The 15,850-nt window shown below is 43.4% G+C and overlaps 1 protein-coding gene across 1 annotated transcript in view; it reads left to right on the forward strand.

Annotated features, from left to right (window-relative positions):
• The first annotated feature begins 5,864 nt into the window (after positions 1-5,864).
• CIB3 (calcium and integrin binding family member 3) overlaps positions 5,865-15,850 on the forward strand; it is a 23,861-nt gene continuing 13,875 nt past the window's right edge. The window contains exons 1-2 of the mRNA XM_006898285.1: positions 5,865-5,887; positions 10,990-10,994. The gene's annotated coding sequence lies outside the window, so the exon portion shown is untranslated. The remainder of the gene's footprint in view (positions 5,888-10,989; positions 10,995-15,850) is intronic.

The raw sequence follows: 15,850 nt of genomic DNA on the forward strand, positions 1-15,850 counted from the left end.
AATAATACATATTCCTCTTTGTATTATATATTATAAATTTTTTGTTATCCAGTGAGTGTCAGGTGAAGCTTCAGAATCCTTGCCTACCAGGATCAGCCTGGTCTCACCCTCTCCAGGGTGAACCTGTTTGTTTTCCTAGCAGTCCATGGTATTCTCAATACTCTTCTCCAGCACCACAGCTCAAAGGCATCAATTCTCCTCCTATTATACCTAGTCATTGTCCAGCTTTCTGATGTATAGCAAGTAACTGCAAAGGCAATGGCCTGGATCAGGTGCCCCTTAGTCTCCAGACTGACATTCTTGTTCTTCAGTACTTTGGAGAGCTCTCTGACAGTAGACTTGCTCAATGCAATTAATCTTTAAATTTCCTGGCTGCTGGTATCAAAAGTGTTGATTATGGAGCCAAGCAAACTAAAGCTGTTAATAATCTCAATCTCCTCACCATCTATCATGATGCTGTCAATTGGCCTAGTTGATTACAAAAGTAAATTCACATAGTCTCAGTGGTGTCAGTATATGGATATAAGCCAGTGGGACTTACAAAAAAGTTTTTGTTATTACAAGAATCTTTTGATTTAAATAAACTTTTGTTGAAACACTGCACACAAATTTGATAGACAGTCGTTTTGGTGTTTCCCCTCTGACACTGCTCCCTGGTATGAAGTATATGTAACATATACTGCCAGAAGAATAAAAAAAAAATTTCTGTCTTGGAGTACAGTCTGAATTCATCTTCGAATTAAAGAATGTAAGACTGGAAAAAATTTTTTTAAAAGTAAAAGAATGTAAGACTGGGTCTTAAATGCTTTGGACATGTTATCAGGAGAGACCAGTTTCTGGAGGAGGACATCATGCTTATTAGAGAGTCAATAGGAGGAAAAAAGGAAAACTCTCAAGGGTCCGGACTGGGACAGTGGCTGGAACAATGGGCTTCAACATGGCAGTGACTGCAAGGATGGAGCAGGACAGGACAGACATTCATTCTGTGATGCTTGGTGTTGCTGTAAGCTGGAATCTATTTGTCTGCTGTCAACAAGAAGCCATCTGGGCAGAGGACAAACCATTTCCTGAGTGCTAGTCTCTATCAGGAACTTGAATGAATGCTGGGGTCACACTCCTGAACCATGAGTTAACATCCTTATGGGGAAGATAAAAACAGTACCCAGACGTTCTTGTCCCTCCTATTGCTTTCACATCTGCCATTTCTACAAATCAATGGACATCAAGAACTTTTTGGACATGGACAATAAACCAGTAATCAGGAACAGAAACTCTTGTGTAAGAAACCATAGCAAAACATCCCCACCCAACCATGTTGTATTGTGTTGTTAAGTGCCGTCGAGTCACAGGCGACTCATAGCGACCCTATGAAGGAGAGTCCTTGACGCTTGGGTGCCTTTCATCCTCTCTCCAGGTTCATAGGGTTTCCAGAGGCAAGCTATTATGAAAGTGGATGCCACTCCTCCTCCCAAGTTGTTTTAATAGGGGAGCTCCACCCCACTCTCTGTCCGCATTGGGTAGCCAACCATTAACCTGGGAGAATATGGCCACCTCCTCTCCCCTCTTCCCCTTTTGGGCTTGAAACCACCTGCTGCCTTACACCCTAGGCCAAGCCTGGCTTGCCTGGCTCCTGGAGGCAGAGAAGTCCTTTATGTCCAAAAGTTGCCAGAACACTCACGCACACAGCATAGCACCATGCTCTCTCTGGCATGCAGGCGGCTTCAAGCCCAAAAGGGGAAGAGTGGAGAGGAGGCGGCCATATTCTCCCAGGTTTGCTCTACCCAGGGCTGCTATGACCAGAGAGAGCATGGTGCTGTGCTGTGTGTGCGGGTGTTATGGCAGCTTTTGGAAGTAAAGGACTACTCTGCCTCCAGGAGCCAGGCACCCAACCATAGTGTAGATTTTCTAGAAAGTTATATAACTAGCAAGGTCCTGTAAATGAGCAAAAAGTTGCAAAAGAGAAGATTTTGGGGCGTCCTCTTGGGGATTGTTGCTTTCCTCAACTGTTGCTCTGCAGCATATTTGAAAGAAGGGTGTCAATCCTGTGATATGGGAGACAGAATTATATCAGTATCAGCAACAGGATGAGCGTAACTTTAACTTGGGAGTGGTAGTAGCTAGAGGGCCATGGGTGGTTTTCAGGTAATTTGGTGCTTGGCTGCTGCCAGGTTGGCTATGATTCATGGCCACTTCAAGGACAACAGAACAAAATATGGTCCGCTCCGGTGTCATTCTTACAACCATTGTCTGCTAGAGTCCATGGTGGCTGCCAGCCACTCTGTATGCTGGGTGCCTTCCAATCTAAGGGCTCATCTTCCAGTACTATACAGAATAATATTCTGTTCCTATACAGAACAATACTCTGTTCCTATACAGAACAATACTCAGTTCCTATACAGAACAGTACTCTGTTCCTATACAGAACAATACTCTGTTTAGATTCATAGATGTTTTACTGGGGTAATTTCAGAAGTCAAATTCAGGCCTTTTCTCCTACTCTGTCTTACTATGGAAGCTCTGCTGAAACCCATCCACCCACCATGAGTGACTAAGAAGCACAGCAATATACTTTCTTTATTATGGGAGTGATTGCTGTTTTACCACCCCATAAATTTTAAGTAACTGATAACAGTGAAAATCGTCCCATGGAAAAGTACATCTTTGTCTCCTTTTTCACATCCATTTCAGGATTCCTTAGTGAGGAGATGTAGATACAGTGTATGTTGTTGTTGTTAGATGCCATCAAGTTGAGTACGACTAATAGTGACCCTGTGAATAGCCAACCTGACCCCTGCCCTATCTTGTGTCATCCTCACCATCTCTAGAACACTCAAGGCCATTGCTGAAGTCACAGTGTCAAACCATCTCATTGAGGGTCTTCCTCTCTTTCACTGACCTCCTCATCTTTCCATGCATGATGTCCCCCTCCAGTGAGTAGCCTCATCTAGCTACATGTCCAAACAATAAAAGATGAAGCTTCACCATCTTTGCCTCCAAGAAGCACTCCAGCTGCACCCTCTTCAAGACATACCTGTTTGTTCTCTTAGCATTCAGTACTGTTCGGCAGCACCACAATTCAAAGGCATCAATTCTTCTTCTGCAGGTCTTACTTATTGTCCAGCTCTTCGATGCATAGCAGGTGATTGAGAACATCATGGATACAACGTATAGATCAACTCAACTCAAAGCAGAACTCAAGTCAAACTCATTGTGCACTACCACCATCTTGTGTTCAAAGCTTTCACCCTGAATTCCTCCAAAGCAAAGCAAAAAAAAAAATCTATCTGGGAGGAAGTATAACCAGGGTGCTCCTTACAAACAAGCATGGTGAAACTCCATCTCACATGCTGTGTTTACATTATCAGGGATACCAGTCTTTGAAAATGACATGATGTTGGGAAAGGTAGAGCGTCAGTATAAAGAAAATGACCGTCATGGAGATGAATTGACACGATGATTGTAACAATGGGCTTGAACATGAGATGTTTGTAAGGATTGCACAGGATAGTGAGAGGTTCTGTCTTTAGTTCCCAGAGTTACTATAATTCATAGTTGACTGGATGGCATTTAACAACAATAACTCATTGTGGTCAAGTCAGAACTCATCTGTAACTGCCCATTCAGGAGGTTTTTGGAGGATGTAAATCACTTGTCCACCTTTCTCCCAGGGAGCAGTTGATGGATTTCAGCTGCCAGAGAGATTCCCCTTTGGATTGGCAGCACGACTCCTCATGGACTACAGTGCTGGAGCACTGATTAATGAGGAGAATTGCATTTTTCATTCTCTATGTGAGACTGGCTTAGGAGAGGGAAGGGTTCAGAGCAATATGTCACAGGTGACTCAACAGCACATAACAACAACAACAACATACTATCTTGGGTTGTTGGGTGTTTTTTTTTTTAATTTAAACCTCTTGTTTAGAGTCAACAAGACTCAAGGAGGGCCTTTGCATTTAAGTCTGTTGTTATTATATTTTGGAGGAACATTCTAAGTGATACAGCACTCTTCTGTCAATATTCTGTACTGAGGTAACGTGTGGTTGCTGTGATGCTGAACCTTGGGTCCTTGGGGTGTCAAATGCCATAACAGTTACCCATGGTGGACAGTGTTTGGTGGAGCTCCCAGTTTAAGAAGGGCTTGGAAGTAGGAGTGGGATCCACTTCCTAAACGACGTGCCTTTGGAAATTATGAACTTGGATAAATGTCAATAGTCATAGAAAGGCTTCAGGTCTTTTGTTCACAGGGTTGCTATGAGTCATGCTCTATTTGATGGCAATCAACAACAACAACATATCCATATGGAAGGAGTCCTAACAGCTAGTGTGTAAGCTAATAACTGAAAGGTCAATGGTTCAAATCCCTAAGGCCACTCCTAAGGAGAAAGATGGACAATCTCCTCCTATAAAGCAGCTTTAAAGTCCAGAAAACCCACCCACTGGATGGTTCCCATGAGTTGGAATTGAGTTGATGGCAGTGGGTATGTCTGTATAAAGGAGTCATGATTTTATCTTTCCATTTGAAAATGACCCTTTAAGAGCTAATCAACTTACCCAAGTGCATACTTCTCACAAGCAACTCAATGATACATAACACAACAAAAATATCAGATTGAGCTGTGTAAGTGTTGTGTTGCTTTGTGGTTTGGTAATTGTAAAATGAGGGCTACTTTCCAGGCTGGGAAGGTTAGCAGAACAACCGGATTTTACAAAGGTGTGTTTTCTGGTTTGGGGTTGAGACTTGAGTGTGGCTGTTGCTCCAAACTGGGTGTGAGCTGATTGGATTTGACCTTGCATTTAAAATTTGGCCACCAGTCTAGGGCTACTTTCCAGGCTGGAACTGCTGGGTTCTGCAAAGGTGTGCCCTCAGGTCTAGTTTTTGTGGAGCTCCTGAATAAAACAGGTTTGGAAGCAGGAGTGGCATCCACTTCCAAAGTAAAAGCTTGTCTCTGGAAACTCTATGAACTTCAAGGAAAGATGAAAGTTTTGTGTTCAAAAACTTTTGTTCATAGAGTCGCTTTGGGTCATCTACAACCCAACGGCACTTAACAACAACAATAACAAATTATTAACTATTTCACCCCCTGTCTTCTGATGAGTGTGATAGAGGAGGGGATTGGTGGGGTGTGTGCAGTTCTCTACTCACTGTTTATATAGAGTAATTGAATGCAAAGTGGACTGGAGTGGGATGCAGTCTTTTGTCAATCAACTGGAGCAGAAGTATGCCTGATGTGGCAGTTGAAGCTGCAAGAGATGAATGAATGTGTCTGGATACTGTTACTGTCCGTTGTGAGACGGACAAAAGAAAGGAGGGAACAAAAACAAGACGCCGCAGTCTAAACAACAGAATCATCACAAAACCAAAACCAAAATAGAAAAACCAAACCTGAAAAACCAAAAATGAAGTGGAATCAGAATAGAAAGGAGGGGGGTGGGGGAGAAAGCACATGAAAAACTACAGAGAAAAGATGAGCAAGGAAAAGGAATAAAACTTTTCCTTGAAAAGGAGAGAGAAGAAAAAGCAGAAAATATGGGGGAGGGAAACCCCAACACCAGACCAGAGTATAAAATAAACAAGAAAAAAAAAAGATTAAAAAACTATGAGAAATTAAAAATTAGACACAGAAAAAGGAGGTCTTGGAGAGCACTTCTTTTGGTCTGAAGGGCATCAAGGATTGAGCCACTCAGACTGGGACAGAGATTTTGACGTCCTCAAAAGAACCTGGAATGGTTAGCTGGCTAGGAATGATGTCTTTGCCAGTCTAGGGGATGGGTGTCTGCAGAGTACCCACTCAGAGATGGCTAGCATGAGAAATTGTCACGGCTGACCTAAAATGCCCAAGAATGGCACACTGTTCAGAGGGTGCACTGTCTCAAGTGTGGCTGTGGTGCAATGTATGCTGGGTAAAAGTGCCCAGTAGAAGGCAAGGACCCCCGTCAGAGTTAGTGACCCCAGAGAGGCAGTGCTCTACTAATCCAAAGAGGGGCAGCATCCTATAGGGCCAGAGATTTCTGTGCCAGCCAAATCAAGAGCCACACAAAGGAATAGCAGCCTCCACAGAGAACCAGAGCCTGCAATGAGACAGAGTTGACTTGGGCTGTTGCTGCACAGAATCAGAGGCAGAGGCCTTCACCCAAGCTTGCTAAGAGACTGAGGAAAAATGCTGTAACCAGCAGGACTACAGGAGCACTGACCTGCACCTTGAGGGTGAAGGTCAAAGGACCTATGTTCGTGCTTGAGAAACTGTCTGCACTGAGGGATTGCATTCTGCAGCTACCCCGAATTACATGCTTTCATGCATATAGTTACTAGTAAAATGATTGTAAGGGGAAAATGAATTCTTCAAGTAGAAAGAACAATGGCTAGAAAAGCCAGTGAATGCCCTGCAGTGTTTTTGGTCTATTGTTTAAAATGACTGTTTAAAAGGAATATATGATTAGACATTATATGTATGACAGCAATCCAGACTAAGAGGTGCATCACAAAATGAACTGGGAGAGGAGGAAGGGAGGGGAAGGAGGAAAATGTGCAACAATGAATGAATACAAAATAAAATTACTTCCCTAAGGCTTTGCCTTTGATTCGGTCATCTGGATGGGCAGACACATGCAAATTGGGTGTTGTTGTTGTTGTTGATTGCCTTCGAATTGAGCACGACTCATAGCGACCCTATGAACAAAAGGCCTGAAGCCCCTCTACAACTATTGACATTTATCAGAGAGTTTCCGGAGGCATGTAATTTAGGAAGTGGATGCCACTCCTGCTTCCAAACTGTCATAATATGTTATTTATGTGCCATTGAGTCACCTGTGATGTATAGCGACCCCTACGTACAGCAGCTCTGAACCCTTCCCTGTCCTGAGCCAAGTCTCACTAATTCTGACACACCAACCTCTTCGCCTCAGTTACTGTATTAATCCACCTCATCCGGGTATGTTAGTCTAATAGCAGATTGGCTAGTCAGCAACAGAAATTGGGAATCTCAATATCAACAAGGAAGAGGAAGCAATAGTGCACGTCTTTCTGGGTCAGAGGTTCCCATGCCAGTCAGTCCAAGATCTACATAAAAGGAAGAGCAGCCTCAGCAGAGAACCAGAGACCAACGTGAGACAGAGCTGACTTGGCAATACTGCCCCACAGAGCCAGAGCCAGAGACCTTCACCCATGTTTGCTGGAGGACTAAGGGAACTTGGTCAGTGGGCCTGTCACTAAGCTTGAGAAGCTTTCTGGAATGAAGGATTGTATCCTGCCCCCAACCTGAATTACAGACTGCTAACTATACATCAGAGAGCTGCATTATGACTAAGGATTACAGTAAAAGAATCGATGCCTTTGAGTTGTGAGGCTGGAGAAGAGTATTGAACATACCATGGGCTGTCAAGAGAACAAACGGGTTTGACCTGGAGAGGGTGAAACCAAGTTACTCATTGAAGGCAAGGATTTTGAAGCTTCGTCACACATACTTTGGGCATGTTTCCAGGAGGGACCGGTCCTTGGAGAAAGACATCATGCTTGGAAGGATGGAGAGCCAGCACAAGAGAGGAAGGCCCTAGAGGAGATGGATTGACACAGATTGACACAGGGGGTAGATGTGTTAGAGATAGTGAGTGGCTCAGGATAAGGTGAGGTTCAGAGCTATCGTGCAAAGGGGCACTATGAGTCGCAAATGACTTGATAGCCCATAACAACTTCCTCAATAAGCCCCATACCCATGAGTATGGTTCTGTGAAGTCTGTGTGGTCATTGTAATGAATTTCTTACCCAGGAGAGCAGTAAGATTGGGGCTAGAATCAGTAGAAGTAGGTGCAGGAGAATGGGAAACCATGCCTGACTTTATAGGAATTAGTTTTGGGTGGTGGATGCTGTTCATGGGGGCAATTTCTCCTTATGGTGTAAGTAGAGGTCAGTTATGACCATCTCAATGCTGCCCACACTCTTTTTACAATGGTTCAGTGATCTATTTCTTCTCTGCATGTGAGAGACTCTGGTTTGATTCCTAGCCACCCTCTGGGCTGCCACTTCCTCTCCGTGGAGGTTTATTACATGTTGCCGAACAAATATCTGAGAGGATTCCAGACTAAGACCCGGCAATTGCTTTCTGAAAATCAGGCCACGAGAACACTTCAGTTCACAAGTGATCATAGGGACAGCATCAGGCCAGGCGGTGCGTGTTTCTTTCTCTTGTGTCTGGGGTCACCATGAGTCAGGAGCCAACTCAGGGTCAGTGGTCAATGGCAGAGACCCTGCTTGTGCTCTTTTTATTTCTGTGCTCAGCCTTTTCCCTTCACACGTCTTTCACTCAGCGTGCCTGGCAGAAGGTACACCTTCATTCCACCCTCCTCAAAGGTCAGGCTGTTCACCCAGATGATGATTGTTGTATTGTTGATTGATTGATTGTTGTATCGATGATTGTTGTATTGATGATTGTTCTTATTAGCTGCCCTCTACTTGCTTCTGACGAGTGAGAATCCCATGCACTGTAGAATTAAACATTGCCTGTCCTGCATTTTCTTCCCAGTCGTTGGCAGCCTCTCGTTCATTGTGTCAGCGGCTGTGTATGCTTTTTGTTTTGGTCTGAAATGGATAATCATTTCCCCTTCCCCTTTTAAATTTTATTTTATTGTTTTATTATTTTATGTGTGTGTACCCCGTTAAATCAGATCTGACTGGTACAGGAGGAGGTTGTCCCTCCTCCAGCGGAGCATCTGGTGGATTCGAATCACGTACCTCTGAGATTGCAGTGCAGCTTCTTGCCACTAGGCCACCAGAGCGCCCTTCTCCACCCCCCCTTTTTTTTCTCCAAACATTTTGTTTTATATATTTAAAATTTATTGATATTTTTAATTACAGTATCTAAGCTCTGGTGGCTTAGCAGTAAGGAATTGCACTACCAACCCAAAGGTACACAGTTCAAATCTACCAGCTAGCTGCTCTGCAAGAGAAAGATGGACATTCTCCTCCTGTGTGATTTACTGCCTCTGAAAACCCACTGGAGGGTCAGATTTGAGCTGATTGTGACTCCATGGTACACAGTAGCAGCAACAACAACCAAACCCTTACTGTGTATTGCCTTTCCCTTTATTCATTAAGTTTTGCTCTTTTCTACCCCAGCCTCTTTTCATCCCTGGTTAGTCTCCAAGATTGATTCTGTGGGCAAGCCTTTCCTTAGCATTGTCTTGTTGTGTTTTGTGGGTTGCTTTTTTGTTTTGTTTTGTTTTGTTTTAAATAATTGAAGGTTATGTTTACTATGTAGTACCACAATCCAGTCTTAGGCTCTCACAAGCAGCTGGAAGAAGGGTGTAGAGAGTAAGGATGTGGGGAGGTGGGGGAGCTCTTAAAAGGCAGCCCAGCCCCATTTTTGTTCTAAGGTAACTCAGGATCCAGTGAAGAGAAACCTCAGGATCAAGCTGAAGAGGAACCTCGCTGAGGCTGCTGTTTGGAGGAGGAAGAGGCTCTCAGGGAGGGCTAAGCCATGGGCAGCAGGGGGCCCTCTCTAGCTCAGTGGCTGCTTCTTGAAATCTGAGTCTTCTTAATGTCCTCGAGTTTTTTTGGCCAGATTTGAGATCTCACAGTCTGAGCCAGATACATTCCAACGATGCTTCCAGAAGTAATTCCGAGCAGGAACTGGAGCATGATGTGGGCGGGGAGGGTGAGGAAGCAAATTTCCTTAGCTTTTTGTATTAGTGGTCTTATAGACCAGGGCTGTCCTTTTGCTACTGACTAAATGTCACTCACTGTAATTTGTTCTAGATGCATCCATGCTGTGTGTGGTATGTCACACATTCTTAATTTTTTTTTAAAGTGATGCTTACTACGCCATTGTGTGAATGTACCACAATTACTTTTTAGTCGTTCATCATTCATTGATAGACAATTCATCAGGTTGTTTCTAACTCTTTGCTATTGTAAGTAATACTGCAGTTAACAAGAGTGAGAGTTTGTCAGTTTGTGTTTCAGCTCTTGTTTTTGAGGGATACATACTTAGTAGTGGAATTGTTGGATCAAATGATATTTCTATTCCCAACTCCTTTAAAAAGTGCCAGATTGCTTTCCATACCGGCTTTACTATTTTACATTTACTTATTAGTGTATGAGGGAGCTCTGATGACCTAATGGTAACAAGATGTGGTGCAATTCCAAAGACACATGGTTCTAATCCCACTTCATGGGAGAATGATGAGCAATTTCCTCCAGATTGATGAACTGCCTCTGAAAACCTGCCAGAGGGCCAGCAGTGGGTCAGTTCTGACTCGGTGGTACACGACAATGACAACATTAGTGTATAAGGGTTTTTTTAAAAATGTTGACTATTTTTTCAATTATAATTTTCAATTAATGTTGTCTTTCCACATCCTCTCCAGCATTAGTTGTTTGCTATCTTCCTGAACTTTGCTGTTGTTGCTGGGGTGAGATGATATCTCACTGTGCTAAGAACAGAGCAAGGAAACATTGCATGGTTTAAAATCAGGAAAGATGTACATCACAGTGGTATCCTTTCTCCATACCTATTCAATCTGTATTCAGAACAAAGAACAAGATGGATTGCCACAGTGATTGTAAATCAGGCAGAGTGGCTGCCTTCCTCATTCCTTCCTGCAGGAGGCAGCAAGTGGCCACGGAATTCTTGAGTCCCATGAGCAATCTTTGGAATTTCAGAACTGGAAGAGAAAATCCTGGCAGAGGAAGGACTTCCTGGTACACAGGAGTAGGGGCTGCTAGCGCTGCTATGTGAAAAGAGAGGTGACTTTGTCTGGGACAGTCTACTGGTAGTGCCAACCATGAACCGGGGTCAGTTCTGTACAAGAGGCACAAGACGGACCCAAATGGAAAGCTCCTATTTTCTTAAGTCACCCCTTGGGACTTGGGAGGTGTGAGAAGCAGTGATCAAAAAGAAATACATAAATAAATAAAAACAGCTGATGCGAGATTTTGGAGAAACAGGAATCTTTGTTTATTACATTTTCATCCAATAGAGTGTAAAATCCGTACAGTCACAGTGGGAAAGTGTGGTGGTTTCTCAAACTAGCATAGGAACCAGCAATCTCAATCACAGAAGACATGGATTCAGGGATGCAAACAGAAGCCTATTTAATGTTCACTGCAGCACTTTTCACAGGGTGCAAAAGCTGGTGGTTGTTGTTTTGTGCCGTCGAGTTGTTTGCAACTCATAGCAACCCTACGCACAACAGCCCTAAACCCTGCTCTATCCTGTGTCAATCGCATTGCCTCTGACACACCCATCCCAATTACCCCAGTCACTGAATCAATCCACCTCATAGAGGGTCTTCCCCTCCTGTGATGTCCCTCTCCAAAGACCTGTCTCTCCTTGCAACATGTCCAAAGTATGTCAGACAAAGCCCCAGAATCTTTGCCTCCAAGGAGTAGCCTGGTTTAACCCTCTCTAGGATGAATCTGTTTGTTTTCTTGGCACCATAGCTCAAACGCGTCAATTCTCCTTCTCTCCTCCCTAGTCGTTGTCCAGCTTTCTGATGCATAACAAGTGATTGCAAAAGCTGGACAAGGAATAAACTGTGATGTATGCATATAATGAACTACTAATTGGCTGCAAAAGAGAATGAAGTCCTGATGCATGCTGCTCTGTGGATAAACCTTGACAATATTATGCTGTGTGAAAGAATTCCATAGTGAAAGGATACATACTGTGTGACCTCAATTATAGGAAATAAACAATTAGAAGCCAAGGCCTATTGGTGGTACCAGGGGTGGGATGGAGAAGGAAATTTCTGCTTAGGGGATAGCGAGTGTGTGCTCATGGTAGTAGACTATTTCAGATAAAGCCAGTGAGAGTGATTGCACAGCTTGGAGAATGGAGAAGTTGTTGAATTAGTGTGCATCCTGTATAAATTTTCAGAACAATTTTTTTTTGGCAGATGATACAAGTATTTTTATTGGATTTTTCAGGGGCAGGGGACTCAAACAAAAACCACTATGGTTTCATTTTGTCTCAATTCTTTCCTCTGATAAAACAAAGCACTGGTATTTCCTAGAACATCAACATCCAGTCACCAGCAGTTAAAAGACTTTAAATTCGGTGATTCAATGAAAGATGCAGAACAAACCTTCACTCTCCTCTTAACCACTCGAATTTTCTGGGACTCTTAGCCTTTTCTTTCCTCGGTTGTGAAGTCTGTTAGATCAGTAACGGAATATTAGATCCTGAATGCCCATACATCACGGACAGAACTAAGGCCACCTTGGCCCTGGGTCACCAGGTTTACGCATGTTTGCTCGGCACGCACCGGGCTCACCCGCGTCAACCTAGAACAATTTTTAAAAAGAGTGAGAGGCTTTGGGACTCTGTGTTCTTTCCAGGCTGTGTGCCCTTGATTAAGAGGCTTGACCTCTCTGTGGTCCTCTTTCCTCCTCTATATTGGGGAATGCTGTTGTTTTTGTTGTGTATCATACAGACCTGTAGCCGATTCTCCAGTGGATTTTCAGAAGCAGGAAGTTGCACGAGAAGAAATGGCCCATCTTTCTCTCAAGGAGCAGCCAGTGTATTTGAACTGAGTGATGATGTTGATATTGTTGTGGTTGCTCGTGACCATCGAGTTGGCCCCTCCCCCAGCACAAAAGAATAAAACACTGGCTGGTCCTGCACCATCTTCACCATCATGGATCTGCTCAAGTCCATGGTCACGGTCACTCTGTATTTTTACTGTATCTTAATCTAGTGAGTGTATCTCCCACCACTGTGTTAGACAATATAATTGTGATCCACAGAGTGTGGCTTTTTTTTTTAGTGTTAAATATATGTGCTAGGGAGCTCTGGTAGCTTAGTCTGTAGGGGACTGTGCTGCTAGCCCAAAGGTGGTGCCTCTCCGGGGGTTCGAATCCACCAGCGGTTCTTCAGGTGGTAGGTGGGCACTCTCCTCCTCCTGTGCAGTATACAGTCTTGGACAAAGAGCTGGAGCGTCAGCTATGAGCTGGTTCCAACTTGATGGCAGTGAGTTGGAATTTTTACATATGCAACAAATAACTTGTCTTTTCATTGTTCTTCATATCAACAAATTCAAGTATGTTTATGTTGTTCAACCATTACCATTATCTGTTTCTAGAAATTTCCATTATTGGCTAATTTTCAAATGGTTACCAGATTTTTCTTCTTGTCTTTCTTGGACTGGAAACCAAGTTGAAATGTGCCCACCATGTGTGTCTCTGCTGGTATTTTAAATACCAATGACATAGCTTCCAGCGTCATAGCAACACACAAGCGCAGTGTGTCAGACTGAGAAAATCCACTACCATAATAAAATCAAGTTGTTATTGTTGTTGTTATGTGCCATTGAGTCATTTGTGACTCATAGTGACCATAGGGTAAAAAAGCCCTAAACGCCGTTCTGTCCTGTGTCAATCTCGCTGTCTCAAAGACATTAATTCCCAGCACTCCACTCACAGAATCGATCCATCTCATTGAGGGTCTTCCTCTCCTGCACTGTCCCTCCACTCTCCCAAACATGATGTCCCTCTCCAAAGACCAGTCCCTCCTTGTAACATGTATGTCAGACGAAGCTTCAGGATCCTTGACTCCAGGGAACATTCTGGCTTCACCCTCTCCAGGACAAACCTGTTTGTTCTCCTTAGCAGTCCATGGTATATTCAACACTCTTATCCAGCACCACAACTCAAAGGCATCAATTCTATTTCTATCATCCCTATTCACTGTCCAACTCTCTGATGCAGAGCCCATAATTGCAAAGACTATAGCCTGGATCAGGTGCACCTTAGTCTCCAACCTGACGTCATTGCACTTCAGTATTCTTGAGAGGTCCCTCATAGCTGACTTTCCCAATGCAATTCATCTCCTGATTTTCTGGCTGCTGTTACCAAGAGTGTTGACTGGAACCAAGTAAATGAAAACTGTTAACTATCTCAATCTCTTCACCATCCATACTGATGCTGCCAATTGGCCCAGTGGTAAGAATCTTTGTTTTCTTGATATTGAGCTTCAATCCATATTGAAGACTGCAGTCCTTGACTTTCTGCAGCAAGCGCTTCAGGTCCTCCTCAGTTTCAGCAAGCAAGGTGTGTCATCTGCATAACGCAGGTTGTTGACGATTCTTCCACCAATCCTGATGCCACATTCCTCCTCATACAGCCCAGGGTCTCAGATGATCTATTCTGCATACAGATTGAAAAGGTATGGAGACAAAATACATCCCTGACGGACCCCTTTCTTGATTTTGAACCATCCAGTGTCTCCCTGCTCTGTTCTGATGACTGCCTCTTGGTCCAAGTATAAGTTTCACATTAACACAATCAAATGTTCTGGGATTCCCATTCTTCTCAGAGTCAGCCATAGCTTGTTGTGATACTAAATCTATGCTGTAGGACACTGTTATAAAATAATAGGCTAGTACTCCTCAAGACTGTCAAGTTTTGCTGTTATAAAATAGGACGGACTGGGAAGGGGGGGTAGTTGGAGAGAGAATGGGAAAAGAGTGGATAGATAATGAACACTGCAATAGAACAGATGAGGGGAAGAACTGTCCAGAAGGAATATGTGACTAGGCATTATATGTGTGACAAGAATCTGGAACAAGAGGTGCATTGTGGGGTGGGCCAGGGGTGGGGGAAGGACATGTGCAACAATAAAAAAAATAAATATTTCAGGATAAAAAAAAGACTGTCAAGTTCATCAACACACAAACAAGGGGTGAGTCTTTGAGGTGAGTCACTTAGCAGAGACTAAGGCGATGTGATGACTAGAGGTGACATCTGATCCTGGAAGGAATTCTGAGAGGAAAAGGACATTAATGGAAAAGTTGGTGAAATATCTCAGACCAAATGAAGTCGGGAACTCAGTTGTCAGTGTTGCTAGTTGTATTGTTGTTATGTGCGTTGAGTCTCCCTATCCTGAGCCAGTCTCACTTTCTCTGACACACCTATCCCCATTACCCCCGTCACTGAGTCAATCCATCTCATCCAGGGTCTTCCTCTGTTGCACTGTCCCTTCATCCTTCTCTAAGGACTGGTCCCTCCTGGCAACATGCTCAAAGTATGTGAGAGGAAAAATTCTTGCCTCCAGAGAGAACTTGGTTTCAGCCTCTCTAGGACAGACTTGTTTGTTCTCTTGGCAGTTAAATACTCTTCTTCAGCACCACAACTCAAAGGCACAGATTCTTCTGTCATCCTTATTCATTGTCCAGCTTTCTTGTGCATAACAAGTAATTGCAAAGACCATGGCTTGAATCAGGAACACCTAACTATTGTCAATAGTTTGGATAGTTGCACTGAGTTAGTTCTAATTCATGGCAACCCAGGCATGCTCAATGGGGTTTAGAGACTCTGACCTTCCTGAACGTCTGTCTTCTGAAGTACCACTGGGTGAATTTGAACCATTAAGCTTTTAGCTAATAAAACACTTAACAATTTAGGCCACCCAGAGATTGCAAGCAATTTCTTTACACATGGTAACGACATTAATTTCTTGGTTATGACAAATACACAGTGGTTGTAGAAGACATTAACATTAGAGAGAGAAGAATGAAGGGGTTTTGAGAACTGCAACTTTTCTGTAAATAAAGCAATTAAAATTTATTTTTAAAATTAAAAAGAGCTAAGCGACTGGAACAGCCCATCAGCAGAGAACTGCCGGAAGTCCAGGCTGGGTTTTGAAGGAGTCGTGGTACTAGGGATATTGTAGCTAATGTTAGATGGATCCTAGCTGAAAGCAGGGAATACCAGAGGAGTGTCTATCAGTGTTTCATTGATTACACAAAGGTGTTTGACTCTGTGGACCATAACAAACTATGGCTGACTCTGAGAAGAATGGGAATCCCAGAACACTTGATTGTGCTAATGTGAAACCTATACTTGGACCAAGAGGCAGTC

Source organism: Elephantulus edwardii, unplaced genomic scaffold (assembly GCF_000299155.1).
Source record: "Elephantulus edwardii isolate Elephantulus edwardi_28Jun2011 unplaced genomic scaffold, EleEdw1.0 scaffold00226, whole genome shotgun sequence".
In the NCBI taxonomy this organism is placed as follows: Eukaryota; Metazoa; Chordata; class Mammalia; order Macroscelidea; family Macroscelididae; genus Elephantulus; species Elephantulus edwardii.